At 35.5% G+C, this 26,212-nt stretch overlaps 1 pseudogene; it reads left to right on the forward strand.

The window, feature by feature from the left end:
* Positions 1-18,198, forward strand: part of LOC132544762 (serine-rich adhesin for platelets-like) — a 54,810-nt pseudogene extending 36,612 nt beyond the window's left edge.
* Positions 18,199-26,212: the final 8,014 nt, after the last annotated feature.

Genomic DNA, 26,212 nt, shown 5'->3' on the forward strand with positions numbered 1-26,212 from the left:
CGAAAATGACTTAAAAACAAACTCGTGTTCTAAAACGCGATTTTCGGTTCATGATTTATGTAGCCTCTTGCTTCATACCAAAAAAAAATTACAATTGAAAGAAAAGAAAATGTCCCGGCTGAGCATCGAACCCTTACGACGTAATTGATCAAATCGTCCATGCTAAGTTGATATAAATTTATTTCATTCATTGATATGTGCATCTACATCACGATTATATAAGGATATTCACATATCAACTGAATTCAGAAGGAGGTTTTTCAACTTATGTAAATCGGTCTACTTTTCTGAGGCGCATGAATTAAAGTTACATTACAACAAGTAGAAAAGTGAAGATGAAGAGGTTGATTTTCATACTGGTATATATGAAAAAAGACAAAGAATAGAGGAAATAATAAGGGGAAAGTGAAAGAGTGATACTGAAGGAATAAGAGAGGAAAATTGCCTAGGATTGTATATACTAGGACAACTGTGTATTGGGCCAAAATAGCAATCATTCAAATCTCTTGGGGCTAAAGATGAAGTTTTGAACACATATAAAATAATTAATTTTCATCATCTGTAAGCACGTTGTCACCGTTTCGGTTGAGATATGAGTGTTATTGATGCTAAAACAGCGTACGGGAATCTCCGAAAAAAGTCGACACTGTAATCATTGGTCTCGTCACTTTGATTATAAAAGCAAAGTGGACCATTCACAAGATTTCTACGAAATTGATCAAACCTAAGTGAACTGCATTCCATCCTCATTCTTGCAGGGTGAATCTGACTCTATAGAAATAAGATGTAACTTGTGGCCAGGTGCATTTAAATGATAATTTTGTATAAAAACAGACCAAGATCCCTCGGCGCATTAACTTCAGTGAGTAAAGTATTGTTCATGACAAGAGGTGAATGAATTGCACTGCTCGTTTAGATATCAGTAAGGTTTCTGTTTTTGTAGGATTAAAATTTACTACACAATTTTCGGACAATGATCGTAAGTTAACATTGCACACATCACACCTTGCTAAATTATAAATCAATTATATCTGGATCAAAATAGATCCTTCACAAAGCAAGGGACAACTATACAGATAATAAATTTCTGATCAAAATTGACAAGGTCAATAAACGAGCGCTTATTTGTAGATTAAAACAGAACCCACACTAAGTTTTATCTGATTTCTGGCTCCATTTGATGATGCCCTAACCTTGTGACCGAAGCACAATACATAAATATCATTCGTAAGAATTGTTATAACACATCTATTGAGTTCTAAGAAATGAAAACGTGTCTGATAAACAAATATTTATTAACGATTTCTGACCGCGACCTAAGAACTAGACGTCTGGCATATATAATTTCGAAATCTATAACGTTATATCCCACCCACCCACCCACCCCCCCCCCCCCAAAAAAAAAAAAAAAAAAGTGTTCTGTATTTAAACAATTTTTTAAGATAAAAAAATAGTTTTTTAGGATTTGATTGAAGTCAAAGCAATATAAAAAGTAGTAAACAACTATTTGTTTTGCTTAAAACTAAATGTTGTGCTTACAATGTTAAGCATTTGCAATACTTACTCTCGCAAACGCAAAGTTAACCTATGTAGTGATAGACGAAAAACATGAGGCTGGACATGGGCTTAAAATAACGTATATTTTGGCAAGTAAACTCCCTACAGTGCCATAGTATGGTCAAACCATCTTGTTAAACTTAAACTTAAAAGAAAAAAAAACATTGATCATATTGAAATTAAATTTGTTGTGAAAATACAACTTTGTGTCAATTCTTGCATTAGCCAATCGAATAACCGCTAACGGAATCTTGAAAGTGAATGCAAGTGGAGGAAAAAAATGCATAATTTTATTTGTGTATTTGTCATTTCGTCAATATCTAGAGCACATCTACATGTCAGTCAAATCAAAATACAAGTCCATTTTCGTACTCTTATGCAAAGAGTAATGAAGGGCAAATTAGGATCAGACTTTTGGTCCGAGTGTAATACAGTTTTACCATTTTGAAATGGTTGTGTAATATCGCTTTCTAACATGATGTTTTGGTTTGATGCAGCCTTGGATCCGTACACGATGAATCTAACAATACATGTCTGGCAAGCGATGGATATATTATGGCGCCTTTTATTGTGAATGATTTTGAATCAGTGGGGGACAATCCATGGAAATTCTCTAACTGTTCGGTTGCATCCTTCGAGAACTTCATCTACTTGTTGAACAGGTAAGGCTGTATTTACCGCCCTATCGGAAGCCAGTCATTTAGAGGAGGTTTCTCCTTCAAGTAGCTGGTGACTACCTCATAAAAAACATACTTGAGGCCCGTCTCATGCCATTCAAAGCCATAGAGGAGAATCTGTTCATTGAAGAAATGTGCCATGACATCTTTTTATATTTAAACCTCGTAAATGATTCGTATTGTATGTTTACTACTATTTCGTCATAATTCAACTGTGATCCAATATCATCATGGATTTACTCATACGCTGATGCACATATAATTTCACTTTCTTATTCAAAATAGGCTAATACACCTTACTATCAATGTGCAACGCTATTTCAAACAACCAGGAAACCCTAAAAGCTGAAATAGTAGATAATTGAACTTTTCAAAATAAAGTTAAGATCCGAATCGTGTGAATCGATCTCTGGTCGTGACGATGACCATCCTGTCATGGTCGTGTTCCTGGGTTACAAATCTTACCCTAATTGCTGTGGATAACATGCAGTGGGTCTACCTCATGTTATTCATGTAAGAAGCCGACAACTACTTCGACTAGGCCTGCTTCAAAATGACCAAACAATTTTCCCTTTCATGTTATCAATGCTTATTCCTTCGCGCAACGCAGAACTTAACAAAAACAGAAATCATCAAAAACGTTGATAAGGTAATTCATGTTTTCTGTCTGTAATGTCTTAAATTGCATGTTAGTATCATTACAGTGGTTTACGACAATATAAACTAGTGTCTCTCTTTTATACATAATGTCAATAATCTATACAATTGTCATCCATGCATGGCTATACCTAACCTTTTAGGAAAAGGTGCTACCTTTGGCGAAAACCAGAGGCAGATCTTATGTATGCGTTATAAAGATTTTCCCTAATTGCTTTATGTTTCAAACCTAGATTATGACTTCTTTGTTTTATTGAAATGATATTCTCAAATGGAAAGAATTGTAACAAAGATTGATAGTTATTTCTAGGTGAAGTTTTCTTCGTTGGCAAGTCATTTCATTTGCTTGCATGCAGACTTTCACGACATTGTTAATGGGGCTCATTTCGGTTCTTGTGATTTCATAGAGAAAACAACAACTGTCTGCTGACCTTAGATAACACTAACACCGCAGCGTTGCTGGCCCCGTACGACAAAGAGGCCGCGGGCCAGGCGATCACGGCCGACAAGCAGTGTGTGCGACTTGAAGGTGACGGGTCCGGTGTGTGCAGGGTAAGCTAACTGTTTCAGCAGCTTGTGATATTTTCAAAATGTTCCTTTGACATTGACATTTTAATTTATATTATTATCATTTTTCAGACACTTCACTCTTCCAATTATTCAAGCATGTGCACGAGTATGTACTGTAAGGTACCAAATGCCGAGTGGTGCTCTTCTTACGTCCCTGCCGCGGGAACGTCATGTGGAAATCAAAAGGTAAAGTTATCATTAGGGTTAGGTTAGATATTTGAACTTTCGTACATCAATGTAACCGGCTGCAGTTTTACTCTGCCTGTTGACTTATCCGTTTTTAGGTATCATTTCCACAACAATTCTAAAAAGTTATTTTTTCCTGAGTGGGCATTGCTTATCTTAAAACTGTTCTATTCTACGATTTAAAATTTGGTTACATAAAACTATTGTTTGCTTTTGAGCATGTAGACTTTTGAAAAAGTAGCAAAGACGAATACAACTCAATTCGATACAATCAAAGGAATGTGTTGCTTGAATTTTTAATTTTAGCTGCTCGAATCATGCTGTATATGTTAGTATATTTCCATTGCCTATGACAACATCCAGCTTTCATCATGTTTGTGGGAACGGTTTTATCAATATAAACTCTGTAACGGAGTCTATCTTGTTGTATTCTAGTGGTGTTACCAAGGCAACTGTGTAGATAACACCTCGGCGCCTGTCGTCAGTGGTATGTATATCTGGTTCTTTCGAAATTCCATTCACATTAGACATAGCCTACAAAATGTGAAGCAGAGAATGTGAAAATTCCTTCGTGTCATTTTGCTTTGTGGAAAATAATTTTAAGTTCCCAAAAAAAATTCGGGGAAGCTTATATTCGCTTGTCCGTCGGTCCGTCCTGTCGTGTCCGAAGCATATCTTTGCCCAAATATCAGAAAAATTAGTATCTAGATTGATCATACTAAGGGGATGTGCTGTGTACCAAATTCAGGGCCCCCGACCCCTCAATTATAGAGGTATTTACCTTTGTTAAAAGTTTGTCTAGATAATCTAAACTAGGATAGCAGCCTTTGTGTATTTATTGATCATACTGAGACAAAGCGCTGTGTATCAAATTCAAATATCAAATTTTTGACCCCTAAATTATGTTAAAATATCTTGTCCAGAGCATAACTTTTCTTGCACTTCAGCAAGGATAATGGAACTTGGTGTTCATGTTGACCATACAAAGACAATGTGCAGACACCAATGTCAGGAAATTTTTTCCCATCTTTCTCATTTATAAGGATTTTATTTGGCTTTTTAAATGCAGTATCAATTCTTTTCCATTTCGTCATATTGTTAGTATTTATCGAACCACTTGTGCAGCTTTATATATAAGATCACCTTTGATAAGATATACACAATGCATCTCATATGTATCAAAAGGTGATCTATGCCAAGATCACCGCGAGCATAAGCGGACGGACAGGTATCATCGGAGGACGTATATCAGAGTTGTAAGAAAATATTCTCAAGTATTCATTATGGCGCGTCGAAAAGTCGAACTCTCTCAGGTTTCTGTATATCATCTTTTTGCATCGTGGTAGATCAAATACTACAAAATGATTATTACTTTTATCATTGTATCCGTGTTTTAGATCTTTAGGATCAACTCAAAATCGATTAAATATATGAGCTTTTGGTATTTATTCCTTATTTGTTTTTTTCCTTTCTTGTTTTGTTTCCTTTGTTCCACAACTTTGAGTGTAAAGAATCTTTGATGACACTGTGTACGTTGATCTTGCAGACACGTGTCCTTTAGGGGACCTTGAAGGAGTGCTATACTCTAAATATGACGGTAATTACACATGTGCACAGCTGTTCCAGAAGTTCAATTCAAGCGCTTGTTATAACGTTTCTCTCGAATGCTGCGAGACTTGTGAGGCTACTGAGACGTCCATACCAGGTACGTGTTGTAGCGACACGTCGGCGAAAAATAAACAAAAGAATAATTTCGTATCATATTGGGTGGCCTTGGGCAGCATCAGAAGCATAATGTTCCTGGAAACTGTCGGGGATTGGTAGTTCTACAGTCTACAGTGTGATGCTATAAGGATTCGTACAAAATGGCGGCATGTTGACATTCGCAACATAAATAAGTCGGATTTGAAATGCAAAACAAGAACGATAGACCATCTTGTGATACGTCCCTTTGAACATATAAGAATGTAATCTTTAACATAGTCTGACCGTCTCTATTTTCGATCCTCTCGACTTGTGCCATAACCTTTCCCCTTTTTCCTAATTACATCTATTTATATGTATGTGTGTTTTTCGTCAAGTTATTATTATGCTGAAATTGGTTGGATAAGTACGGTAAATCAATAACAGACATGAGTGCATAACACTGAAGATTTCTAATATTGTCAAATGATCCTAAAACTTGCTCTATAAATCGCGCCATTACCCTAAATTATCAAAACAAATATATCGGAATAGTTTTTGGGTTAGAAAAAAAAAAGGCGATGTACATTCTTTACAAAATTCGTAAAGGTTTTCTAAAAATAGAAATAGTCATGGCAAAATTTCGCCGGAGTTGGCATTTCTGCGTCTTATTAAAACTGAATATAATTCTATATAAAAAGAAACAAGAAGAATGTCTGAAATTGGGTGCTCTGGCAAGGTTTTCAGCCTACGTGTTAATGTGGTCTCTCTCGACAGTCATGTGACTAAGTGGGTATGTTTTTATACATCTAGATAGTAGGTTTTGACAACGTGTATGGTGATTAAACTATAAATGCAGAAACAGGATCGCAGAAATAATCGAAACGAAAGTAATTTTCAGAATATATCTCTTCTGTAAGTTGTAAACTTAAACAAAAAAAAAAAAAAAAAAACATATAACTTACATTTGCACATTTGACTTTTCAATGAAATTACTATTTAATAAATAATTTTTTCCCGGAACCATTTCCGTCCGTCATTTTCGTCCGATGTATCTCCCTTGCAACCGATTTCTAAGCGTCACTCACGTCTGTTCAGGAGGAAATGTGTAGTAAGTTTAGGAAACATGTTTCAAATTTAAACCGCCACTTTTACAGACGTCTTCTAATTCATCGGATGTCTTCACAAGAGCCTCGCAGTAAGATAAGCAATAAAGTTTCTTTTTTCAGATTTAAACTGTTGTTAGTAATTATGACACTTATTATTGCATCTTGTTCTATCAAACTTCGAACTACTTTTTTCCCTCCGTCCTTAATTAATTTTATTCATTTTTCTGTCACATATGAATTCCATTTACGTACGACTCCATGTGACCATTTACGTCACGTTGGGGCAGAAAGATCATTATAGCAAACAGAAAGTCTTAATGTGTAACCAGTTTATTATGATACAAAAGTGTAAGCCTACAATGAAAAATGAACACGCCGTCATCTTGTATGAATATTTATTGGATCATATTGAAATCTGCCCTTGCCGCGCATCACAATAGCAACAAGATCAACATTATTGTATCTTCGAATATGACTATTGATGTTGCTCACCGAAAATTTAGCTATTTACGTATCAGGCAAAGTATACAGTGTAAAAAACAGAATAGTGACGTCACGAAGTTTTAAACATAGCAATTGCCATGGCCTTGTAGTCACAAGAGCAAATAATTATAGAGAAATTGAACGTTATTTGTTAAAAGTGACAGAAATTGAATTAAATACCAGGGCAAATTATTGACTATAGCAAGTTTCAACATTATAACTTTTCACCTTTAATTTCAAAGATTGTTTATACGGCGATAAGCAGACTGATTGCAAGTTAGAGGAATGTTCTTCATCAGAAAATTACCGGAAAACCTGTTGTAAAACCTGTTATGGTTATTTTGATTCAACAACTGCAACTATGAGTGAAACCAAACCTACTAATCCAACAATTACAACGACCACTTCAGTCACAACAACAGCTGGTCAGAATTTTCCGGATACGGTGACCCCACCTGATGAACAGTGCGTTCAACAGGAAGGAGTTGGATCCTACCTGTGCAGGGTAAGTTTATCATTCGAAACGACGCTTATTAAATCATATTAGCCTGGCCTTAAACAGAAGCTGCAGCTTATTTGCTGCTGTCTTTCATTAATCTCATCTTTAATAAAAAAAATAACATAGCATTATATTGTTGACAAAATGGTCGTTTACTAATAGTGATGTTATTTTTACCTGATGTATTGAGTAATGGTTGACTGTCGGAATCAAATAGTTTTCAAAGCTTTGAATGTGTGAGTTTTCTTTCAGGGAATTTATGCTTCCAAATATGCCGATATATGCTATCGAATGTGGTGTTTCCGTCCTGGTACTGATCAATGCAGGAGCTTTACCAAGTCAGCTTTACCAGGAACCTCGTGTGGATATAAGAAGGTTTATACGTACAAGAGATCATCGTTATTAAATCGATATCAATTTACATAAATTATCCTTTAGGATTCGATAAAGTATATCCAGAAAATGAACACGTGACTTCTTCATATATATGTAGCTGTTTCGGCTCCCTTTGACTTGCTTTTTCTGGGGAGGCCTCCATGTTGAAACATAGAAAACGTTTAAAGAAAACCAACTTTGACCGAATCAATGTTAAATATGAAACATTTGACTGGAATGGAGGTCAAAATATTCACCGAAATAAGTAAAGATATTTCACGAAAAGCATTCTCAGAGATTTTTTGAGACGTCAACAATTCGATAAGATTTATAACTTTCATCTGTTTCAATGTTTTATGATTTTAAAAACACAGACCAGATATTCATGAACGTTTTTGAAAGTGTTTACTCCCTAATAAGGCAAAAATCTTTGAAATATAATTTCTGCTGCTCCTGGAAGGCCTAATTAGGAACGAAATAATAATGAAACGTGTCTTTTCAGTGGTGTGATGAAGGAGCCTGTGTTGCCAACTCCTCAGCACCTGCGGTCGTTGGTATGTTTGTGCAGTTATTAGTATTTTTTTCTATCCTAATTTTCGACAGGATGACTACATAACACCCGCACCACAACCCTCCAATCCTTTTACCCTGTTACGTTGGAAAATGTTGGGACCTCCACTAAACACTATCTGTCACCATTTAAGAAACATTTGGACTTAATCTTGACACATTTTAGTACATTTTCACTCATTCATGATAACTGGCGTTAGTGTTTCTAACAGTCTGTCTCAGTATTATTTAATATCATTCATATAATTTACTGTCTGTTTGAATGTTGTGGCTGTATACTTAATTGTTGTTGTCTATAAAGAGCTTTCATAGGTTACGCCTGTTGCTTAGTTTCCTTTGTCATTAAGATCTTGATGAAAATTTTCAAATTCCGAAATGAAATGCTAAAATTTCAATGCATTTTAAAATCTTATAACCACATCATACATATTATTGTTTATATTACGGGTTGTCAGGAACCATCTGTTTGTGTAAACTAGTTCAAATGTGGCATCAATCTGTGCATACGTCATCGGTATGTGTGTATGTCTTTCAATGTTTCATCAAATCGATAATCAGTTAAATAATTGTTAATTCTATACAACAAATTTAAATCTTAACCGAGGTAGCGATTTTTACAGTGAAACAGTGGTCACATACACCAGTTTAGACCAATGCTTGAAACTATAACATTAATCCAAAGGGCTTACTGAAGGAACAAAGTTGATAAATCATTTGGATCAAAAATGAGAAAAACACGATATAATTTCCAATTATACACACCACAGCATAAATGCACGTCCCTTCATTGATGATTTCATTACGCCCTACCTGTGCGGGATCAAGACTACGTGCTCTGTTTTTTCCTTGGTTGGTAAATATTACTAATTAGTAACTAACGTGCCTTGTAGCGTTCAAAAGCTGTTGTGTTCTCATGTACCCATATATAGTTCTTAAGGATGCATTACAAACTTCACATTTTCAGATCACTGTGTCTTTGGTGACAGTCCGGCTGTTGTATATACTACGGATACCACCGCTTATACTTGTACTACGTTTTTCAAGACCTTTTCTCTTTATGAATGTGAACATTCCATATACAACCTATGTTGTGCATCTTGCTTGGCTGCTCGGACGTCTATACCTGGTAAGAATTCAACAGAGTCGTCCCGTAGGAGGAGGTAAAGTTAGTAATGATTTAATATCACCACACGTTTTATACATATTTTAAGGCAGTCGAAAGAACTTATTACGCATGCACATATGACATCAAACTATTACTTGAAATGACCATGTCTTAAAATGTTGTGGAGATGGCAACTACTTTTCGCACGATCCCGTTTTCTTTTTGCGATAACCTTGGATAACAGTGAAATATTCTTCCTTACCTAAATACAATAATTCGTTTCATACAAATTTGAGTAAACAAAACTTTTAAGTAAAATGGAATTGGTGGGAAAATCATCTTGCAGGATTGTGAATCGGCGATATTCACTCCTTCATGCGCGTACATTTATTATTACTGAGACCATATATTGAAATAGTGCAAAAGTTAGTTTTTTCCTGAATATGTCTTAATTCAAAGTGTTGTTGACAAGTGTATTAACGAACGTCACGGCACAATAATATACACTGCAAATGTACGCTAGGCATTAATAAGCCTTTGACGTGACGAATGGAAGTTTTACTTGGTCAATATACCCTTGGCCATAAGTTAAGAACCATCGATTTCAATCTGAAATTTTTAGTCAAATTTTCTTTTTTTCTTCTTATACACCCAAGAAAGTTGACATGCCATTAGAATCACATTCTGGACGAAACACCATTAGGTGGTTGTTGTGTTTTGAGGTTGGGTAGGATGGAGGGACGGGAGGGGGTGGGGTCGGATCTCTACTGTGTAAGCCTCGCTTGCATGTCCTTAATGAAATTCTAAATGAATAGAAGTAGCGTTACTAGATTTTTCGACTTGATCTTTTTTGATACCCGTCCATTGTCAGATCGGCCTATTCAAATTCAAATTCAAGCAAAGAATTTATTTGTCACTGAGATAAAACACGACATGAAATACGATTTGATTGATTCAATTTGTATAGCATTATCAAATGTCATTTTCAGTAAAACATAACAGAAGTTATCAAGCTGTGGATAATTAATATAAAATAATGTCATTTAAAAAGTATACTTTTATACAATAATGTGTCGAGCTACTTTAATGTCTGTTTTCATTTCAAAGGTTGTCAATACGGTGATAGACAATCAGGCTGCCGGTCAGAAAATTGTTTTTCGTCAGAAGGTTACAGAAAGAATTGTTGTAAAACATGCAACGGATATGTTAATCCAATCACAACAACCACAACAACAGATCCTACAACCACAATTACAGATCTTCCAACCTCAACTACAGATCCTGCAACCACAACTACAGATCCTTCAATCACAAATACAAATCCTACAACCACAACAACACATCCTTCAACCACAACTACAGATCCTACAACCACAACAACATATTCTTTAACCACAACTACAGATCCTACAACCACAACTACAGATCCTACAACCACAACAACATATTCTTTAACCACAACTACAGATCCTACAACCACAACTACAGATCCTTCAACCACAACTGCAGTTCCTACTACCACAACTACAGAAACTATGACTGAAACCAAACCTACTAATCCAACAATTACAACGACCACTTCAGTCACAACAACAGCTGGTCAGAATTTTCCGGATACGGTGACCCCACCTGATGAACAGTGCGTTCAACAGGAAGGAGTTGGATCCTACCTGTGCAGGGTAAGTTTATCATTCGAAACGACGCTTATTAAATCATATTAGCCTGGCCTTAAACAGAAGCTGCAGCTTATTTGCTGCTGTCTTTCATTAATCTCATCTTTAATAAAAAAAAAAAAAAAACATAGCATTATATTGTTGACAAAATGGTCATTTACTAATAGTGATGTTATTTTTACCTGATGTATTGAGTAATGGTTGACTGTCGGAATCAAATAGTTTTCAAAGCTTTGAATGTATGAGTTTTCTTTCAGGGAATTTATGCTTCCAAATATGCCGATATATGCTATCGAATGTGGTGTTTCCGTCCTGGTACTGATCAATGCAGGAGCTTTACCAAGTCAGCTTTACCAGGAACCTCGTGTGGATATAAGAAGGTTTATAAGTACAAGAGATCATCGTTATTAAATCGATATCAATTTACATAAATTATCTTTTAGGATTCGATAAAGTATATCCAGAAAATGAACACGTGACTTCTTCATATATATGTAGCTGTTTCGGCTCCCTTTGACTTGCTTTTTCTGGGGAGGCCTCCATGTTGAAACATAGAAAACGTTTAAAGAAAACCAACTTTGACCGAATCAATGTTAAATATGAAACATTTGACTGGAATGGAGGTCAAAATATTCACCGAAATAAGTCAAGATATTTTACGAAAAGCATTCTCAGAGATTTTTTGAGACGTCAACAATTCGATAAGATTTATAACTTTCATCTGTTTCAATGTTTTATGATTTTAAAAACACAGACCAGATATTCATGAACGTTTTTGAAAGTGTTTACTCCCTAATAAGGCAAAAATCTTTGAAATATAATTTCTGCTGCTCCTGGAAGGCCTAATTAGGAACGAAATAATAATGAAACGTGTCTTTTCAGTGGTGTGATGAAGGAGCCTGTGTTGCCAACTCCTCAGCACCTGCGGTCGTTGGTATGTTTGTGCAGTTATTAGTATTTTTTTCTATCCTAATTTTCGACAGGATGACTACATAACACCCGCACCACAACCCTCCAATCCTTTTACCCTGTTACGTTGGAAAATGTTGGGACCTCCACTAAACACTATCTGTCACCATTTAAGAAACATTTGGACTTAATCTTGACACATTTTAGTACATTTTCACTCATTCATGATAACTGGCGTTAGTGTTTCTAACAGTCTGTCTCAGTATTATTTAATATCATTCATATAATTTACTGTCTGTTTGAATGTTGTGGCTGTATACTTAATTGTTGTTGTCTATAAAGAGCTTTCATAGGTTACGCCTGTTGCTTAGTTTCCTTTGTCATTAAGATCTTGATGAAAATTTTCAAATTCCGAAATGAAATGCTAAAATTTCAATGCATTTTAAAATCTTATAACCACATCATACATATTATTGTTTATATTACGGGTTGTCAGGAACCATCTGTTTGTGTAAACTAGTTCAAATGTGGCATCAATCTGTGCATACGTCATCGGTATGTGTGTATGTCTTTCAATGTTTCATCAAATCGATAATCAGTTAAATAATTGTTAATTCTATACAACAAATTCAAATCTTAACCGAGGTAGCGATTTTTACAGTGAAACAGTGGTCACATACACCAGTTTAGACCAATGCTTGAAACTATAACATTAATCCAAAGGGCTTACTGAAGGAACAAAGTTGATAAATCATTTGGATCAAAAATGAGAAAAACACGATATAATTTCCAATTATACACACCACAGCATAAATGCACGTCCCTTCATTGATGATTTCATTACGCCCTACCTGTGCGGGATCAAGACTACGTGCTCTGTTTTTTCCTTGGTTGGTAAATATTACTAATTAGTAACTAACGTGCCTTGTAGCGTTCAAAAGCTGTTGTGTTCTCATGTACCCATATATAGTTCTTAAGGATGCATTACAAACTTCACATTTTCAGATCACTGTGTCTTTGGTGACAGTCCGGCTGTTGTATATACTACGGATACCACCGCTTATACTTGTACTACGTTTTTCAAGACCTTTTCTCTTTATGAATGTGAACATTCCATATACAACCTATGTTGTGCATCTTGCTTGGCTGCTCGGACGTCTATACCTGGTAAGAATTCAACAGAGTCGTCCCGTAGGAGGAGGTAAAGTTAGTAATGATTTAATATCACCACACGTTTTATACATATTTTAAGGCAGTCGAAAGAACTTATTACGCATGCACATATGACATCAAACTATTACTTGAAATGACCATGTCTTAAAATGTTGTGGAGATGGCAACTACTTTTCGCACGATCCCGTTTTCTTTTTTGCGATAACCTTGGATAACAGTGAAATATTCTTCCTTACCTAAATACAATAATTCGTTTCATACAAATTTGAGTAAACAAAACTTTTAAGTAAAATGGAATTAGTGGGAAAATCATCTTGCAGGATTGTGAATCGGCGATATTCACTCCTTCATGCGCGTACATTTATTATTACTGAGACCATATATTGAAATAGTGCAAAAGTTAGTTTTTTCCTGAATATGTCTTAATTCAAAGTGTTGTTGACAAGTGTATTAACGAACGTCACGGCACAATAATATACACTGCAAATGTACGCTAGGCATTAATAAGCCTTTGACGTGACGAATGGAAGTTTTACTTGGTCAATATACCCTTGGCCATAAGTTAAGAACCATCGATTTCAATCTGAAATTTTTAGTCAAATTTTCTTTTTTTCTTCTTATACACCCAAGAAAGTTGACATGCCATTAGAATCACATTCTGGACGAAACACCATTAGGTGGTTGTTGTGTTTTGAGGTTGGGTAGGATGGAGGGACGGGAGGGGGTGGGGGCGGATCTCTACTGTGTAAGCCTCGCTTGCATGTCCTTAATGAAATTCTAAATGAATAGAAGTAGCGTTACTAGATTTTTCGACTTGATCTTTTTTGATACCCGTCCATTGTCAGATCGGCCTATTCAAATTCAAATTCAAGCAAAGAATTTATTTGTCACTGAGATAAAACACGACATGAAATACGATTTGATTGATTCAATTTGTATAGCATTATCAAATGTCATTTTCAGTAAAACATAACAGAAGTTATCAAGCTGTGGATAATTAATATAAAATAATGTCATTTAAAAAGTATACTTTTATACAATAATGTGTCGAGCTACTTTAATGTCTGTTTTCATTTCAAAGGTTGTCAATACGGTGATAGACAATCAGGCTGCCGGTCAGAAAATTGTTTTTCGTCAGAAGGTTACAGAAAGAATTGTTGTAAAACATGCAACGGATATGTTAATCCAATCACAACAACCACAACAACAGATCCTACAACCACAATTACAGATCTTCCAACCTCAACTACAGATCCTGCAACCACAACTACAGATCCTTCAATCACAAATACAAATCCTACAACCACAACAACACATCCTTCAACCACAACTACAGATCCTACAACCACAACAACATATTCTTTAACCACAACTACAGATCCTACAACCACAACTACAGATCCTTCAACCACAACTGCAGTTCCTACTACCACAACTACAGAAACTATGACTGAAACCAAACCTACTAATCCAACAATTACAACGACCACTTCAGTCACAACAACAGCTGGTCAGAATTTTCCGGATACGGTGACCCCACCTGATGAACAGTGCGTTCAACAGGAAGGAGTTGGATCCTACCTGTGCAGGGTAAGTTTATCATTCGAAACGACGCTTATTAAATCATATTAGCCTGGCCTTAAACAGAAGCTGCAGCTTATTTGCTGCTGTCTTTCATTAATCTCATCTTTAATAAAAAAAAAAAAAAAAACATAGCATTATATTGTTGACAAAATGGTCATTTACTAATAGTGATGTTATTTTTACCTGATGTATTGAGTAATGGTTGACTGTCGGAATCAAATAGTTTTCAAAGCTTTGAATGTATGAGTTTTCTTTCAGGGAATTTATGCTTCCAAATATGCCGATATATGCTATCGAATGTGGTGTTTCCGTCCTGGTACTGATCAATGCAGGAGCTTTACCAAGTCAGCTTTACCAGGAACCTCGTGTGGATATAAGAAGGTTTATAAGTACAAGAGATCATCGTTATTAAATCGATATCAATTTACATAAATTATCTTTTAGGATTCGATAAAGTATATCCAGAAAATGAACACGTGACTTCTTCATATATATGTAGCTGTTTCGGCTCCCTTTGACTTGCTTTTTCTGGGGAGGCCTCCATGTTGAAACATAGAAAACGTTTAAAGAAAACCAACTTTGACCGAATCAATGTTAAATATGAAACATTTGACTGGAATGGAGGTCAAAATATTCACCGAAATAAGTCAAGATATTTTACGAAAAGCATTCTCAGAGATTTTTTGAGACGTCAACAATTCGATAAGATTTATAACTTTCATCTGTTTCAATGTTTTATGATTTTAAAAACACAGACCAGATATTCATGAACGTTTTTGAAAGTATTTACTTCCTAATAAGGCAAAAATCTTTGAAATATAATTTCTGCTGCTCCTAGAAGGCCTAATTAGGAACGAAATAATAATGAAACGTGTCTTTTCAGTGGTGTGATGAAGGAGCCTGTGTTGCCAACTCCTCAGCACCTGCGGTCGTTGGTATGTTTGTGCAGTTATTAGTATTTTTTTCTATCCTAATTTTCGACAGGATGACTACATAACACCCGCACCACAACCCTCCAATCCTTTTACCCTGTTACGTTGGAAAATGTTGGGACCTCCACTAAACACTATCTGTCACCATTTAAGAAACATTTGGACTTAATCTTGACACATTTTAGTACATTTTCACTCATTCATGATAACTGGCGTTAGTGTTTCTAACAGTCTGTCTCAGTATTATTTAATATCATTCATATAATTTACTGTCTGTCTGAATGTTGTGGCTGTATACTTAATTGTTGTTGTCTATAAAGAGCTTTCATAGGTTACGCCTGTTGCTTAGTTTCCTTTGTCATTAAGATCTTGATGAAAATTTTCAAATTCCGAAATGAAATGCTAAAATTTCAATGCATTTTAAAATCTTATAACCACATCATACATATTATTGTTTATATTACGGGTTGTCAGGAACCATCTGTTTGTGTAAACTAGTTCAAATGTGGCATCAATCTGTGCATACGTCATCGGTATGTGTGTATGTCTTTCAATGTTTCATCAAATCGATAATCAGTTAAATAATTGTTAATTCTATACAACAAATTCAAATCTTAACCGAGGTAGCGATTTTTACAGTGAAACAGTGGTCACATACACCAGTTTAGACCAATGCTTGAAACTATAACATTAATCCAAAGGGCTTACTGAAGGAACAAAGTTGATAAATCATTTGGATCAAAAATGAGAAAAACACGATATAATTTCCAATTATACACACCACAGCATAAATGCACGTCCCTTCATTGATGATTTCATTACGCCCTACCTGTGCGGGATCAAGACTACGTGCTCTGTTTTTTCCTTGGTTGGTAAATATTACTAATTAGTAACTAACGTGCCTTGTAGCGTTCAAAAGCTGTTGTGTTCTCATGTACCCATATATAGTTCTTAAGGATGCATTACAAACTTCACATTTTCAGATCACTGTGTCTTTGGTGACAGTCCGGCTGTTGTATATACTACGGATACCACCGCTTATACTTGTACTACGTTTTTCAAGACCTTTTCTCTTTATGAATGTGAACATTCCATATACAACCTATGTTGTGCATCTTGCTTGGCTGCTCGGACGTCTATACCTGGTAAGAATTCAACAGAGTCGTCCCGTAGGAGGAGGTAAAGTTAGTAATGATTTAATATCACCACACGTTTTATACATATTTTAAGGCAGTCGAAAGAACTTATTACGCATGCACATATGACATCAAACTATTACTTGAAATGACCATGTCTTAAAATGTTGTGGAGATGGCAACTACTTTTCGCACGATCCCGTTTTCTTTTTTGCGATAACCTTGGATAACAGTGAAATATTCTTCCTTACCTAAATACAATAATTCGTTTCATACAAATTTGAGTAAACAAAACTTTTAAGTAAAATGGAATTAGTGGGAAAATCATCTTGCAGGATTGTGAATCGGCGATATTCACTCCTTCATGCGCGTACATTTATTATTACTGAGACCATATATTGAAATAGTGCAAAAGTTAGTTTTTTCCTGAATATGTCTTAATTCAAAGTGTTGTTGACAAGTGTATTAACGAACGTCACGGCACAATAATATACACTGCAAATGTACGCTAGGCATTAATAAGCCTTTGACGTGACGAATGGAAGTTTTACTTGGTCAATATACCCTTGGCCATAAGTTAAGAACCATCGATTTCAATCTGAAATTTTTAGTCAAATTTTCTTTTTTTCTTCTTATACACCCAAGAAAGTTGACATGCCATTAGAATCACATTCTGGACGAAACACCATTAGGTGGTTGTTGTGTTTTGAGGTTGGGTAGGATGGAGGGACGGGAGGGGGTGGGGGCGGATCTCTACTGTGTAAGCCTCGCTTGCATGTCCTTAATGAAATTCTAAATGAATAGAAGTAGCGTTACTAGATTTTTCGACTTGATCTTTTTTGATACCCGTCCATTGTCAGATCGGCCTATTCAAATTCAAATTCAAGCAAAGAATTTATTTGTCACTGAGATAAAACACGACATGAAATACGATTTGATTGATTCAATTTGTATAGCATTATCAAATGTCATTTTCAGTAAAACATAACAGAAGTTATCAAGCTGTGGATAATTAATATAAAATAATGTCATTTAAAAAGTATACTTTTATACAATAATGTGTCGAGCTACTTTAATGTCTGTTTTCATTTCAAAGGTTGTCAATACGGTGATAGACAATCAGGCTGCCGGTCAGAAAATTGTTTTTCGTCAGAAGGTTACAGAAATAATTGTTGTAAAACATGCAACGGATATGTTAATCCAATTACAACAACCACAACAGATCCTACAACCACAATTACAGATCTTTCAACCTCAACTACAGATCCTGCAACCACAACTACAGATCCTTCAATCACAAATACAAATCCTACAACCACAACAACACATCCTTCAACCACAACTACAGATCCTACAACCACAACTACAGATCCTACAACCACAACTACAGATCCTTCAATCACAAATACAAATCCTACAACCACAACAACACATCCTTCAACCACAACTACAGATCCTACAACCACAACAACATATTCTTTAACCACAACTACAGATCCTACAACCACAACTACAGATCCTTCAACCACAACTGCAGTTCCTACTACCACAACTACAGAAACTATGACTGAAACCAAACCTACTAATCCAACAATTACAACGACCACTTCAGTCACAACAACAGCTGGTCAGAATTTTCCGGATACGGTGACCCCACCTGATGAACAGTGCGTTCAACAGGAAGGAGTTGGATCCTACCTGTGCAGGGTAAGTTTATCATTCGAAACGACGCTTATTAAATCATATTAGCCTGGCCTTAAACAGAAGCTGCAGCTTATTTGCTGCTGTCTTTCATTAATCTCATCTTTAATAAAAAAAAAAAAAAAAAACATAGCATTATATTGTTGACAAAATGGTCATTTACTAATAGTGATGTTATTTTTACCTGATGTATTGAGTAATGGTTGACTGTCGGAATCAAATAGTTTTCAAAGCTTTGAATGTATGAGTTTTCTTTCAGGGAATTTATGCTTCCAAATATGCCGATATATGCTATCGAATGTGGTGTTTCCGTCCTGGTACTGATCAATGCAGGAGCTTTACCAAGTCAGCTTTACCAGGAACCTCGTGTGGATATAAGAAGGTTTATACGTACAAGAGATCATCGTTATTAAATCGATATCAATTTACATAAATTATCTTTTAGGATTCGATAAAGTATATCCAGAAAATGAACACGTGACTTCTTCATATATATGTAGCTGTTTCGGCTCCCTTTGACTTGCTTTTTCTGGGGAGGCCTCCATGTTGAAACATAGAAAACGTTTAAAGAAAACCAACTTTGACCGAATCAATGTTAAATATGAAACATTTGACTGGAATGGAGGTCAAAATATTCACCGAAATAAGTCAAGATATTTTACGAAAAGCATTCTCAGAGATTTTTTGAGACGTCAACAATTCGATAAGATTTATAACTTTCATCTGTTTCAATGTTTTATGATTTTAAAAACACAGACCAGATATTCATGAACGTTTTTGAAAGTATTTACTTCCTAATAAGGCAAAAATCTTTGAAATATAATTTCTGCTGCTCCTAGAAGGCCTAATTAGGAACGAAATAATAATGAAACGTGTCTTTTCAGTGGTGTGATGAAGGAGCCTGTGTTGCCAACTCCTCAGCACCTGCGGTCGTTGGTATGTTTGTGCAGTTATTAGTATTTTTTTCTATCCTAATTTTCGACAGGATGACTACATAACACCCGCACCACAACCCTCCAATCCTTTTACCCTGTTACGTTGGAAAATGTTGGGACCTCCACTAAACACTATCTGTCACCATTTAAGAAACATTTGGACTTAATCTTGACACATTTTAGTACATTTTCACTCATTCATGATAACTGGCGTTAGTGTTTCTAACAGTCTGTCTCAGTATTATTTAATATCATTCATATAATTTACTGTCTGTCTGAATGTTGTGGCTGTATACTTAATTGTTGTTGTCTATAAAGAGCTTTCATAGGTTACGCCTGTTGCTTAGTTTCCTTTGTCATTAAGATCTTGATGAAAATTTTCAAATTCCGAAATGAAATGCTAAAATTTCAATGCATTTTAAAATCTTATAACCACATCATACATATTATTGTTTATATTACGGGTTGTCAGGAACCATCTGTTTGTGTAAACTAGTTCAAATGTGGCATCAATCTGTGCATACGTCATCGGTATGTGTGTATGTCTTTCAATGTTTCATCAAATCGATAATCAGTTAAATAATTGTTAATTCTATACAACAAATTCAAATCTTAACCGAGGTAGCGATTTTTACAGTGAAACAGTGGTCACATACACCAGTTTAGACCAATGCTTGAAACTATAACATTAATCCAAAGGGCTTACTGAAGGAACAAAGTTGATAAATCATTTGGATCAAAAATGAGAAAAACACGATATAATTTCCAATTATACACACCACAGCATAAATGCACGTCCCTTCATTGATGATTTCATTACGCCCTACCTGTGCGGGATCAAGACTACGTGCTCTGTTTTTTCCTTGGTTGGTAAATATTACTAATTAGTAACTAACGTGCCTTGTAGCGTTCAAAAGCTGTTGTGTTCTCATGTACCCATATATAGTTCTTAAGGATGCATTACAAACTTCACATTTTCAGATCACTGTGTCTTTGGTGACAGTCCGGCTGTTGTATATACTACGGATACCACCGCTTATACTTGTACTACGTTTTTCAAGACCTTTTCTCTTTATGAATGTGAACATTCCATATACAACCTATGTTGTGCATCTTGCTTGGCTGCTCGGACGTCTATACCTGGTAAGAATTCAACAGAGTCGTCCCGTAGGAGGAGGTAAAGTTAGTAATGATTTAATATCACCACACGTTTTATACATATTTTAAGGCAGTCGAAAGAACTTATTACGCATGCACATATGACATCAAACTATTACTTGAAATGACCATGTCTTAAAATGTTGTGGAGATGGCAACTACTTTTCGCACGATCCCGTTTTCTTTTTTGCGATAACCTTGGATAACAGTGAAATATTCTTCCTTACCTAAATACAATAATTCGTTTCATACAAATTTGAGTAAACAAAACTTTTAAGTAAAATGGAATTAGTGGGAAAATCATCTTGCAGGATTGTGAATCGGCGATATTCACTCCTTCATGCGCGTACATTTATTATTACTGAGACCATATATTGAAATAGTGCAAAAGTTAGTTTTTTCCTGAATATGTCTTAATTCAAAGTGTTGTTGACAAGTGTATTAACGAACGTCACGGCACAATAATATACACTGCAAATGTACGCTAGGCATTAATAAGCCTTTGACGTGACGAATGGAAGTTTTACTTGGTCAATATACCCTTGGCCATAAGTTAAGAACCATCGATTTCAATCTGAAATTTTTAGTCAAATTTTCTTTTTTTTCTTCTTATACACCCAAGAAAGTTGACATGCCATTAGAATCACATTCTGGACGAAACACCATTAGGTGGTTGTTGTGTTTTGAGGTTGGGTAGGATGGAGGGACGGGAGGGGGTGGGGGCGGATCTCTACTGTGTAAGCCTCGCTTGCATGTCCTTAATGAAATTCTAAATGAATAGAAGTAGCGTTACTAGATTTTTCGACTTGATCTTTTTTGATACCCGTCCATTGTCAGATCGGCCTATTCAAATTCAAATTCAAGCAAAGAATTTATTTGTCACTGAGATAAAACACGACATGAAATACGATTTGATTGATTCAATTTGTATAGCATTATCAAATGTCATTTTCAGTAAAACATAACAGAAGTTATCAAGCTGTGGATAATTAATATAAAATAATGTCATTTAAAAAGTATACTTTTATACAATAATGTGTCGAGCTACTTTAATGTCTGTTTTCATTTCAAAGGTTGTCAATACGGTGATAGACAATCAGGCTGCCGGTCAGAAAATTGTTTTTCGTCAGAAGGTTACAGAAAGAATTGTTGTAAAACATGCAACGGATATGTTAATCCAATCACAACAACCACAACAACAGATCCTACAACCACAATTACAGATCTTCCAACCTCAACTACAGATGCAACCACAACTACAGCAATCCTACAACAACTACAGATCCTTCAATCACAAATACAAATCCTACAACCACAACAACACATCCTTCAACCACAACTACAGATCCTACAACCACAACAACATATTCTTTAACCACAACTACAGATCCTACAACCACAACTACAGATCCTTCAACCACAACTGCAGTTCCTACTACCACAACTACAGAAACTATGACTGAAACCAAACCTACTAATCCAACAATTACAACGACCACTTCAGTCACAACAACAGCTGGTCAGAATTTTCCGGATACGGTGACCCCACCTGATGAACAGTGCGTTCAACAGGAAGGAGTTGGATCCTACCTGTGCAGGGTAAGTTTATCATTCGAAACGACGCTTATTAAATCATATTAGCCTGGCCTTAAACAGAAGCTGCAGCTTATTTGCTGCTGTCTTTCATTAATCTCATCTTTAATAAAAAAAAAAAAAAACATAGCATTATATTGTTGACAAAATGGTCATTTACTAATAGTGATGTTATTTTTACCTGATGTATTGAGTAATGGTTGACTGTCGGAATCAAATAGTTTTCAAAGCTTTGAATGTATGAGTTTTCTTTCAGGGAATTTATGCTTCCAAATATGCCGATATATGCTATCGAATGTGGTGTTTCCGTCCTGGTACTGATCAATGCAGGAGCTTTACCAAGTCAGCTTTACCAGGAACCTCGTGTGGATATAAGAAGGTTTATAAGTACAAGAGATCATCGTTATTAAATCGATATCAATTTACATAAATTATCTTTTAGGATTCGATAAAGTATATCCAGAAAATGAACACGTGACTTCTTCATATATATGTAGCTGTTTCGGCTCCCTTTGACTTGCTTTTTCTGGGGAGGCCTCCATGTTGAAACATAGAAAACGTTTAAAGAAAACCAACTTTGACCGAATCAATGTTAAATATGAAACATTTGACTGGAATGGAGGTCAAAATATTCACCGAAATAAGTCAAGATATTTTACGAAAAGCATTCTCAGAGATTTTTTGAGACGTCAACAATTCGATAAGATTTATAACTTTCATCTGTTTCAATGTTTTATGATTTTAAAAACACAGACCAGATATTCATGAACGTTTTTGAAAGTATTTACTTCCTAATAAGGCAAAAATCTTTGAAATATAATTTCTGCTGCTCCTAGAAGGCCTAATTAGGAACGAAATAATAATGAAACGTGTCTTTTCAGTGGTGTGATGAAGGAGCCTGTGTTGCCAACTCCTCAGCACCTGCGGTCGTTGGTATGTTTGTGCAGTTATTAGTATTTTTTTCTATCCTAATTTTCGACAGGATGACTACATAACACCCGCACCACAACCCTCCAATCCTTTTACCCTGTTACGTTGGAAAATGTTGGGACCTCCACTAAACACTATCTGTCACCATTTAAGAAACATTTGGACTTAATCTTGACACATTTTAGTACATTTTCACTCATTCATGATAACTGGCGTTAGTGTTTCTAACAGTCTGTCTCAGTATTATTTAATATCATTCATATAATTTACTGTCTGTTTGAATGTTGTGGCTGTATACTTAATTGTTGTTGTCTAGAAAGAGCTTTCATAGGTTACGCCTGTTGCTAAGTTTCCTTTGTCATTAAGATCTTGATGAAAAAATTTTCAAATTCCGAAATGAAATGCTAAAATTTCAATGCATTTTAAAATCTTATAACCACATCATACATATTATTGTTTATATTACGGGTTGTCAGGAACCATCTGTTTGTGTATACCAGTTCAAATGTGGCATCAATCTGTGCATACGTCATCGGTATGTGTGTATGTCTTTCAATGTTTCATCAAATCGATAATCAGTTAAATAATTGTTAATTCTATACAACAAATTTAAATCTTAACCGAGGTAGCGATTTTTACAGTGAAACAGTGGTCACATACACCAGTTTAGACCAATGCTTGAAACTATAACATTAATCCAAAGGGCTTACTGAAGGAACAAAGTTGATAAATCATTTGGATCAAAAATGAGAAAAACACGATATAATTTCCAATTATACACACCACAGCATAAATGCACGTCCCTTCATTGATGATTTCATTACGCCCTACCTGTGCGGGATCAAGACTACGTGCTCTGTTTTTTCCTTGGTTGGTAAATATTACTAATTAGTAACTAACGTGCCTTGTAGCGTTCAAAAGCTGTTGTGTTCTCATGTACCCATATATAGTTCTTAAGGATGCATTACAAACTTCACATTTTCAGATCACTGTGTCTTTGGTGACAGTCCGGCTGTTGTATATACTACGGATACCACCGCTTATACTTGTACTACGTTTTTCAAGACCTTTTCTCTTTATGAATGTGAACATTCCATATACAACCTATGTTGTGCATCTTGCTTGGCTGCTCGGACGTCTATACCTGGTAAGAATTCAACAGAGTCGTCCCGTAGGAGGAGGTAAAGTTAGTAATGATTTAATATCACCACACGTTTTATACATATTTTAAGGCAGTCGAAAGAACTTATTACGCATGCACATATGACATCAAACTATTACTTGAAATGACCATGTCTTAAAATGTTGTGGAGATGGCAACTACTTTTCGCACGATCCCGTTTTCTTTTTGCGATAACCTTGGATAACAGTGAAATATTCTTCCTTACCTAAATACAATAATTCGTTTCATACAAATTTGAGTAAACAAAACTTTTAAGTAAAATGGAATTAGTGGGAAAATCATCTTGCAGGATTGTGAATCGGCGATATTCACTCCTTCATGCGCGTACATTTATTATTACTGAGACCATATATTGAAATAGTGCAAAAGTTAGTTTTTTCCTGAATATGTCTTAATTCAAAGTGTTGTTGACAAGTGTATTAACGAACGTCACGGCACAATAATATACACTGCAAATGTACGCTAGGCATTAATAAGCCTTTGACGTGACGAATGGAAGTTTTACTTGGTCAATATACCCTTGGCCATAAGTTAAGAACCATCGATTTCAATCTGAAATTTTTAGTAAAATCTTCTTTTTTTTCTTCTTATACACCCAAGAAAGTTGACATGCCATTAGAATCACATTCTGGACGAAACACCATTAGGTGGTTGTTGTGTTTTGAGGTTGGGTAGGATGGAGGGACGGGAGGGGGTGGGGGCGGATCTCTACTGTGTAAGCCTCGCTTGCATGTCCTTAATGAAATTCTAAATGAATAGAAGTAGCGTTACTAGATTTTTCGACTTGATCTTTTTTGATACCCGTCCATTGTCGGATCGGCCTATTCAAATTCAAATTCAAGCAAAGAATTTATTTGTCACTGAGATAAAACACGACATGAAATACGATTTGATTGATTCAATTTGTATAGCATTATCAAATGTCATTTTCAGTAAAACATAACAGAAGTTATCAAGCTGTGGATAATTAATATAAAATAATGTCATTTAAAAAGTATACTTTTATACAATAATGTGTCGAGCTACTTTAATGTCTGTTTTCATTTCAAAGGTTGTCAATACGGTGATAGACAATCAGGCTGCCGGTCAGAAAATTGTTTTTCGTCAGAAGGTTACAGAAAGAATTGTTGTAAAACATGCAACGGATATGTTAATCCAATCACAACAACCACAACAACAGATCCTACAACCACAATTACAGATCTTCCAACCTCAACTACAGATCCTGCAACCACAACTACAGATCCTTCAATCACAAATACAAATCCTACAACCACAACAACACATCCTTCAACCACAACTACTACAGATCCTACAACCACAACAACATATTCTTTAACCACAACTACAGATCCTACAACCACAACTACAGATCCTTCAACCACAACTGCAGTTCCTACTACCACAACTACAGAAACTATGACTGAAACCAAACCTACTAATCCAACAATTACAACGACCACTTCAGTCACAACAACAGCTGGTCAGAATTTTCCGGATACGGTGACCCCACCTGATGAACAGTGCGTTCAACAGGAAGGAGTTGGATCCTACCTGTGCAGGGTAAGTTTATCATTCGAAACGACGCTTATTAAATCATATTAGCCTGGCCTTAAACAGAAGCTGCAGCTTATTTGCTGCTGTCTTTCATTAATCTCATCTTTAATAAAAAAAAAAACATAGCATTATATTGTTGACAAAATGGTCATTTACTAATAGTGATGTTATTTTTACCTGATGTATTGAGTAATGGTTGACTGTCGGAATCAAATAGTTTTCAAAGCTTTGAATGTATGAGTTTTCTTTCAGGGAATTTATGCTTCCAAATATGCCG

Source organism: Ylistrum balloti, unplaced genomic scaffold (genome assembly GCF_031769215.1).
Source record: "Ylistrum balloti isolate Yb309-2 unplaced genomic scaffold, AGI_CSIRO_Ybal_v1 Utg369590, whole genome shotgun sequence".
In the NCBI taxonomy this organism is placed as follows: domain Eukaryota; kingdom Metazoa; phylum Mollusca; class Bivalvia; order Pectinida; family Pectinidae; genus Ylistrum; species Ylistrum balloti.